At 52.8% G+C, this 15,490-nt stretch overlaps 1 protein-coding gene across 2 annotated transcripts in view; it reads right to left on the bottom strand.

The window, feature by feature from the left end:
- Nucleotides 1–15,490, bottom strand: part of LOC142251311 (relaxin receptor 1-like) — a 1,991,578-nt gene that overhangs the window by 1,874,958 nt on the left and 101,130 nt on the right. The window lies entirely within an intron of this gene.

The following is a 15,490-nucleotide window of genomic DNA, read 5'->3' on the forward strand; positions in this document are numbered from 1 at the left end:
CGGCTTGATGACAAGGCTGGTGACGTGGTGAATCCTGACTGGCCAGGCTGGGATGTTGTGGATCCTGATTGGGTCAAGTCCGTCATCTCCGCCTCGCGCCCGCCCTTGGCTGGAGCTACACCTCCTTAAAAGCTCCTCCTGCCATCATGGCGGCGCGCGACCGTCCTTCTATGTTTGGATGTCTGGCAGCGTGCTGCCACGCCACTGCTCAGGCATTACTGTCTCTTGTGGGCTTGGCCCTTGCTGCTCCGGCAGTACCTTGTTTGCAGGCCGTGTTCCTGCCTTGCTGCTCCGGCAGTACCCCCGTCAACAGGCCGTGTTCCTGTCCCAGGTGAGCTCCTCAAGTCTCCATTGGACTCACCTGGTTATTGAAAGCACACGTGCGTGGGCACCTCTGTGCTACCCTCGTGCCATATTCTCGTGACTTCCACTGGCACACGTGCGTGGGCACCTCTGTGCTTCCCCGTGCAACAGGTACACCGAGCCGTGAGATCTGTGCCATACAACCCTCACGGGTTAGGGCAGATCGGTGTACATAGATCGTCTGTGACATTCCAGACGATCGCTAGCAGCAACCCGCTCACTCTTCACCCACCATAGCGGCGGTCCCTTACACCGCACAGTGGACCTTGACCGGCGGAAGCAGTCCATTTCCCATCTTGGCACGCTTCCCCGGGTCCCCCTCGTAACATTACGGTCGCGCCAAAGGTCTGGCTATGGCTGAAGAGCAGCAGCAGTTGCTGCGTTATGTGCAGCAGTTGGAGTCACGATTGGCAGCAGTGGAGCAGTCTTCCTCCGATAAGACTACTCTGACGACAGTCGCCACCCAGGCGGCTACCCAGGCTGTGCTATTGGGCGGAAGGTCTCCTCGCCTTGCGCTTCCAGAGCGCTTTAGCGGGGACAGCTCCGAGTGCCGTGGGTTTATAAACCAAGTTACCACCTACTTAGAGCTGTCCGCGACTCTTTACGCTACCGAGAAGGCGAAGGTAGCCTTCGTCCAGTCCCTGCTCACAGGGAGAGCACTGAAGTGGTCCACGCCGTTGTGGGAGCGCGGAGATCGGGTGGTGAATAACTTAGCATCTTATCTTGGGGCCATGAGAATGGTGTTCCTCGGGCCTCAAGTCACCCACGACTCCGCGCTGCGCCTCCTACGACTTCGGCAAGGGTCCGCTTCAGTCGGGGACTTTGCCGTACACTTTAGGACACTTGCCGCAGAGCTGGACTGGCCCGATAAGGTCCTTGTCCCTGTGTTCTGGGAGGGCCTGGCAGGGTTCGTCAAAGACGCACTGGCCACGCGTGAGGTGCCTGCTACTTTAGAGTCCTTGATTGTGGTTGCCTCTCGCATAGACCTCCGCCAGGCGGAGCGGAGGCTCGAGGTCTCTTCAGCACCCACGTCCTCACGGCCTAAAAAGCGTCTGGCTCCCGTATTCCACCAGACAGGTCTCCCAGCCAGCTCTGTAGGCGACTCCGTGGAGTCAATGGAGGTGTCCAAAGCGGTCTCCTCTACCCCAGGTTCTCGGTCTGGTGTCATCTGCTTTTCCTGTGGGCAGAGGGGACACATAGCTACCCGATGTCCCAAACCGTCGGGAAAAGACAGCGTCTAGTTTCCATCAGAGGGGGGTTACTAGACGCTGCTTCTCCCTCTAGGTTGACTATCAGCGCCCAGTTGCAGTTTGGCACTACTCTCTTCTCTGCTCTGGCCTGCCTGGACTCAGGCGCTGATGGCAATTTCATTTCGACCTCCCTGGCAACCCGATACTCAGTTCCCCTGGTTCTCTTGCCCAAGCCACTCAGGGTTCGGGTAGTCAACGGGTCCCTACTAGTCGATCCCATCACCCAGATCACCATCCCTCTCAGGATGGAAGTACCACCAGGACACCATGAGCAGGTGTCCTTCCTGGTGCTTCCAGGGGGGACGGATGAGATCCTACTGGGCCTCCCCTGGTTGAGACAGCATGCTCCTATACTCAACTGGGCAACAGGGGAGATCTCATCATGGGCAGGATCCTGTAGGGAGCACCTCGTGACTACCGAACCACCCGCTACCATTAGGTCGGTTGGGTCCTCAGGGAATACAGGGGAGCCAGGTTTACCGACACCTTATGAGGCCTACAGGGACGTCTTCTCCAAGAGGGCCGCAGATACCCTTCCTCCCCACCGGCCATACGATTGCCGAATAGACCTGAAGCCAGGCTCCGAGCCCCCTAGGGGCAGAGTGTATCCCCTCTCTGCTCCAGAGACGGAGGCTATGTCCAAATATATTCAGGACAGCCTGGCAAAAGGGTTCATTCGCAAGTCTATTTCACCGGCCGGTGCGGGGTTCTTCTTCGTGCAAAAGAAGGAAGGGGATCTACGCCCCTGTATCGATTACAGGGGATTAAATGCAATCACGATCAAAAACAAATACCCTTTGCCCCTCATTACGGAGTTATTTGATCGATTCCGCGGGGCAAAGATCTTCACGAAGCTGGATCTACGCGGGGCGTATAATCTAGTGCGAGTCCGAGAGGGCGATGAGTGGAAGACCGCCTTCAACACCAGGGACGGTCACTACGAGTGCCCTTCGGACTCTGCAATGCCCCCGCCGTATTTCAAGACTTTGTGAATGATGTTTTCCGGGATTTGTATCTTTCCGTGGTTGCATACCTGGATGATATCCTTATCTTCTCCCCCGATCTTGCCACCCATCGGAGGGATGTCATCCGAGTACTTAAGAGGCTCCGCACTCATTCGTTATATGCTAAGCTAGAAAAGTGCGTTTTTGAACGTGAATCCTTGCCGTTCCTGGGGTATATCGTGTCCAGTCAAGGGTTAGCAATGGATCCGGGGAAGTTGGAGACAGTGATGAAATGGCCTGAGCCCCGCTCGCTGAAGGCGATCTAGCGATTCTTGGGGTTTATCAATTATTATCGCCAGTTCATTCCCAACTTCTCGACGGTGGCAGCACCCATCATTGCCCTTACCCGCAAGGGCGCTAATCCCAAAGCATGGACACGGGAAACGGTAGAGGCATTTCACACTCTCAAAACTTACTTCTCCAGAGCTCCCATCCTTCATCGTCCAGACATCTCCAAACCCTTTCTACTAGAGGTAGACGCCTCTTCGGTCGGTGCTGGTGCAGTCCTGTACCAGAAAGACGAACGAGGAAGGAAGCATCCTTGTTTCTTTTTCTCCAAGACCTTTTCTCCGGCCGAGAGGAACTACTCCATAGGGGATAGGGAGTTACTGGCGATGAAACTAGCATTCCAGGAATGGCGGCATCTCCTGGAGGGTGCGAAGCATCCATTTGAAGTATTTTCCGACCATAAAAATCTCACATACCTCCAGACAGCACAACGCCTGAACCCAAGGCAGGCCCGTTGGTCCTTGTTCTTCTCCCGGTTCCGCTTTATTATCCGCCACCTGGCCGGTGAGAAGAACGTACGGGCCGATGCCTTGTCACGTTGTATGGTTGTGTTGGAGGAGGACGAGGAGGAGCCTCGTCTTATACTACCCCCGGACAGCTTGAGGATGGTCACTCCCAGTTCTTTGGACCAGGTGCCACCTGGCAAGACCCTCGTTCCCCCTGAACTACGGAATGAGGTGCTATCGTGGGCCCATGCCTCCAAGGTCGGGGGTCACTTTGGGGTCAAAAGGACCAGAGACCTTGTGACTAGGCACTATTGGTGGCCGAGACTACCCCAGGACATACAGGAGTATGTGGGAGCCTGTATGTCGTGTGCACGGAATAAGCCGTCCCGGCAGAGACCGGCAGGTCTTCTTCACCCACTGCCAGTGTCGGATCGTCCCTGGGAAGTGGTGGGAATGGACTTCCTGGGAGATCTGCCCAAGTCAGCAGGTCACAAGGTCGTATGGGTCATCACGGATCACTTCTCTAAAATGGTCCACTTGGTGCCTCTCCCACGACTCCCGACGTCACGTGCTCTCGCCACCTTATTCATTAGGCATGTATTTAGGCTGCATGGCATGCCTGACAAGGTGGTGAGCGACCGGGGTCCCCAGTTCGCGTCTCGCTTCTGGAGAGAGCTCTGTAAGCTCCTGCAGATAGAGCTGAACATCTCCTCCGCATACCACCCCGAAACCAATGGACTGGTAGAGAGGACCAATCAGACCTTGGTAAACTACCTCCGCCATTTTATCTCCGCGCACCACGACAACTGGGCTAACCTCCTTCCTTGGGCCGAATTTGCCATTAATAATTCGGTCCATGAATCCTCTGGTCAGACTCCGTTCCTGCTCAATAACGGACAACATCCCAGAATCCCGGTTCCGATGCCCATTACGTCACCCGATCCTAGAGTGGAGGATTGGGCGACCGAGGCCCGGGAGATCTGGGATAACACCCAAGAGGCCCTTAAGAGGGCTAAAGACCGGATGGTGACAACGGCTGATGAGCGCCGCCGCCCTGCACCATCCTTCGCCCCTGGTGACCTAGTGTGGCTGTCCTCTAAGAATGTTAACCTACGGGTACAGGCAGCCAAGTTCGCCCCTAGGTACCTGGGTCCGTTTAAAGTGCTAGAGCAGGTGAACCCGGTGGCATACCGACTCCAGCTCCCTCCATGCTGGGCTATAGCCAACACCTTTCACGTGTCCCTCCTGAAACCCGTACGACTTAATAAGTTCTCGGGGTCCCTGACGCCTCAAACTGACTCCCCGCCCGACGACTCTGAGGTGGCGAAGCTTGTGGAGACAAAAGTTATACGGGGCAGGAGGTACTACCTCGTGGAGTGGGTCGGCCGTGGTCCGGAGCATAGATCCTGGGAATTGGAGGATCATATCCACGCCCCGGGTTTGATAGCGGCCTTCGAGCACGGGCAGGGGGGGGGCCTAGACGGGGGGGGTAATGTTACACCTCGTGGCTCTCCTGTGGCAAGGAATGAGACAGCCTCCTTGCCTGCCACGAGCGCTCCTGCTCCGCAGCGCCGAAGGTCTGCCAGACTGCGCAGAGTGCAGGAGAAACCTCCTCAGAGAGGCAGCACAAGGGGGACACCTAGTGGTACTCCTGTTGCAAGAAATGAGGCGGTCTCCCATTCCTTGCCTGCCACAGCTCCTCCTGCTCAGCAGCCTCGAAGGTCTGTGAGGTTGCGCAATGTGCAGAGATTTGCTGCTAAGGGAAGCAGTGAGACTCCCGTTATCTCTACACATTGTGAGACCGAGGATCCCGCCTCTATTTCCCAGAGGCAGGAGGGTGAGCATGTGCTATGCTTGGTGGATCCTGATTCGCCCACTGACGTCACACGGCTTGATGACAAGGCTGGTGACGTGGTGAATCCTGACTGGCCAGGCTGGGATGTTGTGGATCCTGATTGGGTCAAGTCCGTCATCTCCGCCTCGCGCCCGCCCTTGGCTGGAGCTACACCTCCTTAAAAGCTCCTCCTGCCATCATGGCGGCGCGCGACCGTCCTTCTATGTGTGGATGTCTGGCAGCGTGCTGCCACGCCACTGCTCAGGCATTACTGTCTCTTGTGGGCTTGGCCCTTGCTGCTCCGGCAGTACCTTGTTTGCAGGCCGTGTTCCTGCCTTGCTGCTCCGGCAGTACCCCCGTCAACAGGCCGTGTTCCTGTCCCAGGTGAGCTCCTCAAGTCTCCATTGGACTCACCTGGTTATTGAAAGCACACGTGCGTGGGCACCTCTGTGCTACCCTCGTGCCATATTCTCGTGACTTCCACTGGCACACGTGCGTGGGCACCTCTGTGCTTCCCCGTGCAACAGGTACACCGAGCCGTGAGATCTGTGCCATACAACCCTCACGGGTTAGGGCAGATCGGTGTACATAGATCGTCTGTGACATTCCAGACGATCGCTAGCAGCAACCCGCTCACTCTTCACCCACCATAGCGGCGGTCCCTTACACCGCACAGTGGACCTTGACCGGCGGAAGCAGTCCATTTCCCATCTTGGCACGCTTCCCCAGGTCCCCCTCGTAACAGCTTTGCTTGGTTAGTCGATGTGTACCTTGGTTACCAGCGTCCGCAGAAGCCTGCTCCCTGAACATTCAGATAGTTGCTCTCTCGCTGTCAAACACAGCAATGTGTGCTTTACAGCGGGAGAGCAACGACCAAAAAATGGTCCAGGACATTCAGCAACGACCGGCGACCTCACAGCAGGGGCGAGGTCATTGCTGGATGTCACACACATCGACATCGCTAGCAAGATCTCTAATGCTTAACAAAAACCGTGACTCAGCAGCGATGTCGCTAGCGATGTCGCTTAGTGAGACATGGCCTTAAGGGATGTTCTGACTGGCAGGGAAGGTAATGAATTTGGGAAAGGGCTGTCATGTTTAACCAACGCTAGCTATCAACTATTAAAAATGAATAGTGATGGGTGAGCACTAAAATGCTCGGGTGCTCATTACTCACATCAAGCAATTTCTAATGCTCGGGTGCTCATCTTGTGTATCAAGCATAATTGAAGCCAAATGGAAATTCGATCATTTTTTCTGTAGACCCTAACAGGAGGTCTAGGGGGGATATTAAAATCACTGAAATTGATGGGAAAATTGCTGAAATGGGATTTTTAAAACAACCCCCACAGAGCCTTTGTTAACATTACCCCAGAGAGCCTGGTGAAGACTGCACTCACAGAGACTTTTTTTGAGCGTACCCCCACACAGATCTTATTAAGAGTACATCCATAGAGCCATTTTTAAGACTCATCGTGAGCCTGTTCTTTCGTGACATATTGTACTTCATGATAGTGGTAAATTTAGGATGATATCTCTTGTGTTTGTTTTTGAAGAAATCAGAAATTTGAATTTTTATGCCCTTAAATCCGAGAGTTAAGTCACTCAAAATAGTTAATCTATATATATAATTGCCTTATTCTGTCTGTCTGTCTGTCTGTCTTGCTCCAAAATTGTGTCCTTACGGTGACACAAAGCTGATTGGCCGCTGGGCTCGCCATGGCCTCGCCCCCCCGCACGGATTGGCCGCTCGCCCAGGCAACTCGCCCACGCCTCGCCCCCCTCACGCAATACACGCTCGCTCTGGCCCCGCCCCCCGCACGCATTCCCCGAACCGACCGACACGGAGCCACGACTCCCAGGTGAGTACTGTACCCCCGGGAGCCCACATCAGCGTACGCCGCCAACCCAGCCGACACATACCCTCGCATTGCTGGGGTTGCCGCCGTATGCTGGTGTGGGCTCCCGTGCGAGCGGGGGACGGGATACGCTGGTAACCATGGTAGCATAGTTACCAGCGCATCAAGGTCCTGCAGCGGCGGAACATACACGCACGCACACACACACACATCAGATCACACTCACTCTCACACACACCTCACATCGCATCCACACACACACAACATCCTGGGATATCGCTTGCTTCTCGGCGGCGATACTGTGCAGTGAACTTCCAGGACCTGCCGGAGGATCACATGGCCAGAAGCATGTGGTATCTCCGGATGTTGTGTGTGTGAGTGTGAGCGCGTATGTGCAATATCGTCAATGTGTGTGTGCGTGAGTGTATGCGATCGGGTGTGTGTGAGTGTATGCGATCGTGTGTGTGTGTGTGTGTGTGTGTGTGTGTGTGTATGCGATCGGATTTGTGTCGGCAGAGGAGAACGGCGTGCTGGAGGAGGCTGGGAGGAGAGAGGCTGATCCTGGGGAAGGCTGGGAGGGGGAGGCTGAGAGAAGAGAGGCTGATGCTGAGGCTGGGGTAGGCTGGGAGGAGAGAGGCTGATGCTGGGGACAGAAAAGGCTGATGCTGGGAGGAGAGAGGCTGATGCTGGGAGGAGAGAGGCTGATGCTGGGAGGAGAGAGGCTGATGCTGGGAGGAGAGAGGCTGATGCTGCAGGCAGAGAGGCTGATGCTGCGGGCAGAGAGGCTGATGCTGGTGCAGCATGGGGTATGGAGCACGATGGGGGGTGCGCAGCATGGGGGATGGAGCACGATGGGGAGTGCGCAGCATGGGGGATGGAGCACGTTTGGGAGTGCGCAGCATGGCGGATGGACCACGTTTGGGAGTGCGCAGCATGGCGGATGGACCACGTTTGGGAGTGCGCAGCATGGCGGATGGAGCACATTTGGGAGTGCGCAGCATGGCGGATGGAGCACGTTTGGGAGTTCGCAGCATGGCGGATGGAACACGTTTGGGAGTGCGCAGCATGGCAGATGGAGCACGTTTGGGAGTGCGCAGCATGGCAGATAGACCACGTTTGGGAGTGCGCAGCATGGCGGATGGAGCACGTTTGGGAGTGTGCAGCATGGCGGATGGAGCACGTTTGGGAATTGCGCAGCATGGCGGATGGAGCACGTTTGGGAGTGCGCAGCATGGCGGATGGAGCACGTTTGGGAGTGCGCAGCATGGCGGATGGAGCACGTTTGGGAGTGCGCAGCATGGCGGATGGAGCACGTTTGGGAGTGCGCATTATGGCGGATGGAGCACGTTGGGGAGTGTGCAGCATGGCGGATGGACCACGTTTGGGAGTGCGCAGCATGGCGGATGGAGCACGTTTGGGAGTGCGCAGCATGGCGGATGGAGCACGTTTGGGAGTGCGCAGCATGGCGGATGGAGCACGTTTGGGAGTGCGCAGCATGGCGGATGGAGCACGTTTGGGAGTTCGCAGCATGGCGGATGGAGCACGTTTGGGAGTGCGCAGCATGGCGGATGGAGCACGTTTGGGAGTGCGCAGCATGGCGGATGGAGCACGATGGGGAGTGCGCAGCATGGCGGATGGAGCACGTTTGGGAGTGCGCAGCATGGCGGATGGAGCACGTTTGGGAGTGCGCAGCATGGGAGATGCAGCACGATGGGGAGTGCGCAGTATGGCGGATGGAGCAGGTTTGGGAGTACGCAGCATGGCGGATGGAGCACGTTTGGGAGTGCGCAGCATGGCGGATGGAGCACGATGGGGGGTGCGCAGCATGGCGGATGGAGCACGTTTGGGAGTGCGCAGCATGGCGGATGGAGCACGTTTGGGAGTGCGCAGCATAGCGGATGGAGCACGATGGGGAGTGCGCAGCATGGCGGATGGAGCACGTTTGGGAGTGCGCAGCATGGCGGATGGAGCACGTTTGGGAGTGCGCAGCATGGGGGATGCAGCACGATGGGGAGTGCGCAGTATGGCGGATGGAGCACGTTTGGGAGTGCGCAGCATGGCGTATGGAGCACGTTTGGGAGTACGCAGCATGGCGTATGGAGCACGTTTGGGAGTGCGCAGCATGGCGTATGGAGCACGTTTGGGAGTGCGCATCATGGGGGATGGAGCACGATGGTGGTTGCGCAGCATGGGGGATGGAGCACGATGGGAGGTGCACACCTCCCCCCAACACACGCGCACTGCACAACACACACACACACTGGGAACCACAAACACCGCCCTACACAGACACCCACACACACAAACAACGCTGCACACACACAACACCCAACACACAAACACCGCGGCATACATAAATATACGCACATACCGCACAACACACACATTGCACAAAACATACCTCCCCCCAAAACACACCACACACACACAAACCGCGCAACACACACACACACACAACGCTACAGACACACAGCGCTCCACAAACAACGCAACACACATACAACACCGCTCTCACCCCCCGCCACACCCAGACAACACCCAGAACATGTACAGCGCCCTACACAAACACTTGGTAAGTACACACAACAAATCTATATATATAACAAATATCATACATGAACTACACAATACGTAAATTCTAGAATACCCGATGCGTAGAATCGGGCCACCTTCTAGTAAATAATAATTGTCACATGTTTACTTCACAGTAGTGCAGTCAATTTTTTTAGGGACAACATCACATTTGAAGAGACTATGAGAGGCCTATGTGACAGAAAATACCCAAAAGTGACACCACTCTAAAACCTGCACCCTTCAAACTGCTCAAAACCACATCCAAGAAGTTGATTAATCCTTTAGGTGCTCTAGATCAACTAAAGCAATATGGAAGGAAAAATTTAAAACTTTACTTTTTCCCCCAAAAATGTTAATTTAGCCATATTATTTTGCATTTTCACAAGGGTAAAGCCCGCTTTACACACTACAATATATCTTACGATGTGTCGGCGGGGTCACGTCGTAAGTGACGCACATCTGGCATCGTAAGGTACATTGTAGTGTGTAACAGCTACGTGCGATTGCGAATGAACGGTAAAACGTTCAAAGCACGCACGTCGTTCTTTCCTCATGAATTGAACGTCAGGTTGTTCATCGTACCTGAGGTAGCACACCTCGCAGTGTGTGACACCCCGGGAACGATGAACAGATCTTACCTGCGTCCTGCGGCTCCCGGCCAGCAATGCGGAAGGAAGGAGGTGGGCGGGATGTTTACGTCCCGCTCATCTCCGCGCCTCCGCTTCTATTGGCCGGCTGCCACGTGACGTCGATGTGACACCGAACGTCCCTCCCACTCCAGGAAGTGGACGTTCGCTGCCCACATCGAGGTCGTATGGACAGGTAAGTACATGTGGCGGGGGTTAATCGTTTGTGCGGCACATTCAACAAAATTGAACGTGCCGCACATACGATGGGGGCGGTTACGATCGCATACGGTATCGTGTGCAGAATCGTAACATGTAAAGCAGGCTTAATAAAAGAAAATGCATTATACAATTTGTTGTTCAATTTGTGGTGGAAATCTACTGATTGGGTGCACATCAGGGCTTGAAAGGTAAGGAGCGCCATTTGAATGTTTGAACACAAAATTTTTCTGGAATCATTAGAGGACGACATGCCGCATTTGGAGAGCCCCTGACGTGCCTAAACAGTGGAGTTCCCCCACAAATGACCCCATTTTGGAAACTAGACCCCTCAATAAATTTATCCACATGCTGGCGAGCAACTTGAGCCCCCGGATGCTTCACATAATTTTATAACGTTGAGCTGTGAAATTAAAAAAATACATTTTTAACACAAAATTGCTACTTCAACCACATAGTCTTTTGTTTGTGCAAGTACTCCTGAGTATGCCCATACCTCATATGTGGTGTTAATCAACTGTTTGGGTGAACAGCAGGGCTCGGAAGGGAGAGATCGCCACTTGACTGCAAAATTGTCTGGAACCATTAGTGGATGCCATGTTGTGTTTGCAGAGGCCCTGAGGTATCTAAACAGTGATGCTCCCCCACAAGTGACCTCATCTATGCCCACCCCTGTCTGTCTGCCTGCATCGGAATTAACCTCTATGACAGCGACAGGGGAAGGAAGGCCAGGCAGGAAGAGGTAAATTGAAGTTCATAGCTGTGACTAAGCCTTATGCGGGCATCACACAAGATGATCTATCGTGCGATATGTCGTCGGGGTCACAGTTTTTGTGACGCACATCCGGCATCGTTTACGACGTCGTCCCGTGTGACACCTACTAGCGACGCAGAACGTTCGCAAATCGTATATCGTTGACACATCGCTCATTTTTAAAAAGTCGTTTATTTTTCTTAGCGCCGGTTGTTCATCATACCCGGGGCAGCACACATCGCTCCGTGTGACACCCCGGGAACGATGAACACAGCCTACCTGCGTCCCGCAGGTCCCGCCGGCTATGCGGAAGGAAGAAGGTGGGCGGGATGTTTATGTCCCGCTCATCTCCGCCCCTCCGCTTCTATTGGTCGGCCGCTGTGTGATGTCGCTGTGATGCCAAACCTCCCACCCCCTTCAGGAAGTGAATGTTTGCCGCCCACAGCGACGTCGCTCAGCAGGTAAGTACGTGTGATGGCGGTTTAACGACTTTGTGAGCCACGGGCAACTAATTGCCCGTGACGCACAAACGACGGGGGGCGGGTCCAATCGCTCGTATCGTGTGACGTCCGCATTAGATTGGTATTGGTGTCTATGAGACACCCCCCCCCATCACCAATCTGTAATAAGTGAAAAGAAATAAGCACAAACACAGAAAAAATCCTTTATTTGAAATAAAATACAAAAAGCCCACTCTTTCACTACTTTATTAACCCCCAACACCATGCAGGTTCAACGTAATCGATACGAGGTCCCATGGCAATTCAGCTCTGCTACATCTGATCGCAGTGAGCGCCATAGAACAGGACTGCCCGCTGTGAGCTCCAGAGAATGAATGACCGCACGATCAATGGTCACGTCACACGGGTGAATTTTGGTCACAGCTGGCGATACCTGTGACCGTAAATAAGGCGCTGCCTTCTCCCTCCCTGAGGAAGCCGGATTTGGGCACTTGATCTCAAAGAGGCGAAATGTACGTTGGTGGGGTATGGGGAGCTCTTTCCATACGCACTCATGATTTTGCACTGGCCTCTTTAGATGCACTGGCCACTTTATAGCATTACTTTTCTGTCATCATGTTATTTGACCTGATCTTTTGATACAAGAGGGTTAGAGGTGCTCATTTACATGTATTTATGGTATGCAATTGCACTTTCTATATATTTTTTTGAAAATTGCCCCGATACCATACCCTCATGATATGTATATGTAGACCGGTCATATTCTGAAAGATCCTTTTGACTCTTGCTGTTCTGTTATGCGTATCACATCCCTCCGTGTTTTTATCCCCTTTTTGCTGGTTGCACATAATAATTATAATTAAAAAATTCTTTTGCACTTTATGACTCTTGTTCTCCGATTTTTCACGTCATTTTGAGTCTGCGCAATGGTCTAATGACCAGCTTGGGCTAAGCAACGCCTAGTATGACTCTCTGTACTGCTGTTTGGGGGTTCCTATATTTAAACTGTAACCGTAAATAGCCTGAGGTCATCGCTGAATGAGCAGCTCACTCATTCTCTCTATAATAGACCAACAGACCAGGTCTGTGATTGGTTGCAGTCAGATGCTGGGGGCGCGTCTGACTGCATCCATTCACAGACGAAACAGCGATTATGTAATGAGTGAGGAAGCGGAGGAGCCACGGGAGCATACAGCCGCACTGGTGATTAGGTAAATACATACCTCCCAACATTTAAAGATGAGAAAGAGGGGCAAAGTATGCGGCACGTGTAGCAATTTTGAGCCACGCCCCTAACCACACACATTTTGCAATCTGTCACGCCCACATCCAATCCTTTTCAGCACTGCTGATCACATTGTTTAAGGCTCTGTGCCCACGATCAGTATTTGCAGCATTTTAGATGCAGCATGTTTTTGCTGTGTCTAAAATGCTGCATTGTACAGTACAAGCACAGTGGAGGGATTCCTAGAAATCTCTTGCCCACTGTGCTTGTTTTTTCTGCAGCAAACACTGACCTGCGGAGCATCTTTCCAGACTGCAGCATATCAATTGTTTGCTGCAGTTGCATGCATCCTCCGTAGGGAGAACACAGCAGGAGACAGCAGCAGACTGAACCCTGATCGTGGGCACAGGCAGCTGCGTTCTCCTGCGGAGGAGACATGCAGCCCCGCAGGTCAGGACCCGCTGCCTCCAGGACACAGCGAGTCCTGATCATGGGCACAGGCAGCTGTGGTCTCCTGCGGAGGATACGTGCAGCCCTGCAGGTCAGGACCCGCTGCCTCCAGGACACAGTGAGTCCTGATCGTGGGCACAGGCAGCTGTGGTCTCCTGCGGAGGAGACATGCAGCCCTGCAGGTCAGGACCCGCTGCCTCCAGGACACAGCGAGTCCTGATCGTGGGCACAGGCATAGGCACATATACGGTACATATTTGAAGACAAATTCCCTAAAATACATATAAACAGACAAATCTATACACAGTCATCTACACTGACATACATAGATATATAATCATACATATACACATATTGGAGGTAATAATATGGGGAAGCCGGCAGCAGCCGCACTCACCTACCCCACTTGTCTCTATCCAGCTCCTCCTCGGCATGTGATCACTTAGCATCACTTTAACAGACCTAGTCACGCACAGTGCACACTGACACCACTGTGTATGTATTGTTGTAGCTGTTCTGTTTTGTCACAAGTCAGCTTATGGGATCACCAGTGAGGTCCTCTGAATTAGGCCTCTTCAGACCTTAATCCAGATCGAGCGCTTGGAGAGAAAAGACCAGCATCCATGTGGGCATGATCAATTTCTTCTGTTTATTTAATCAAAGTACAGTTTATTTATACCATTTAAAGATCAATGTGATATTGCAAAGAAAAAGAAAAAAAACTTCTAGCTGAACTTTACTAGTTGCTCATATGACCTTTAAGTTTTAGCAAAACAAAAATGTAGAGTCATGCATATGAGATAAGAAGAAGATAAAAAGAACATTTAGAGACCATAATAATCCTTGATCTTGTCTCTTATTCCGTAGGCTCCATGACTATGAACTACCATCAGATATACTTACTAATAACAATAAATCTTTAATGAAGAAATAGAGAAACTATTAACCCTTCTATATCAGTATCATAAGGGAGGATGGGGGTTTTATATACTAATATATAAAACCCCCATCCTCCCTTGTGATACATACACAGCATATATATATATATATATATATATATTGTAAGGTTGCACCCCGCAACCTGGGGGTTCACCTCGCTTGCAGCGGGGTGAGGTAGCTTCAGCAACACATCTACAGTCTCTTTATAAAAATTCCAGCAGTTTATTTAAAAACACTCCCAGCATAAACTGCTCTTAAACAAACAATCCACGTACCGTGGGCATCCAGTCCATTACAAGTCCATAGTGGAAGTTTAGCAACTTTCCCCACTCTCTGGCACCTGCCAGCATACACCTCTAGCCGAGGTTCCTTCCAGCACCCAGGTCCCTCTGCAGACCCCTGTCTGTCTCTCCTCCAGGAGTGGTTCGGGCCTGCAGCCTGGCTGCACTTACCTCAGACTCAATTCCAGAACCCTGTGTTCAGCCTCCACACAGGCTGATACATCCATAGCTCCCTGCTCTGCTCTCACACTCTGCAGAACCCACTCTGAGTCTCCTAAATCAGACTGGACACACCCACAGGTGGAGGTCTGTGATTCTCCAGACCTGCACAGCACACAAGCATTATTAAAGGGAGCCTGACCCTTATATGCAGAAACAAGCCTTTGTGGAACTACAAGTCCCATAGAAACCTCTTCAGTTTAATATCGCAGCGACCTTCTCGACTGCGACATATAGCGACCATTTACCACATTGGTGGTCGCTATCTCACAATATATATATATATATATATATATATACAGTATATATGTATATTTACACACTGTATATATATATATATATACTGTATATACAGCACAGGAGGGGCTGGGTGCTACAGTATATACAGCGCAGGAGGGGCTGGGGGCTACAGTATATACAGCACAGGAGGGGCTGGGGGCTAAAGTATATACAGCACAGGAGGGGCTGGGGGCTACAGTATATACAGCACAGGAGGGGCTGGGGGCTACAGTATATACAGCACAGGAGGGGCTGGGGGCTACAGTATATACAGCACAGGAGGGGCTGGGGGCTACAGTATATACAGCACAGGAGGGGCTGGGGGCTACAGTATATACAGCACAGGAGGGGCTGGGGGCTACAGTATATACAGCACAGGAGGGGCTGGGGTTATAGTATATACTGCACAGGAGGGTCTT

Source organism: Anomaloglossus baeobatrachus, chromosome 9 (genome assembly GCF_048569485.1).
Source record: "Anomaloglossus baeobatrachus isolate aAnoBae1 chromosome 9, aAnoBae1.hap1, whole genome shotgun sequence".
Lineage (NCBI taxonomy): Eukaryota > Metazoa > Chordata > Amphibia > Anura > Aromobatidae > Anomaloglossus > Anomaloglossus baeobatrachus.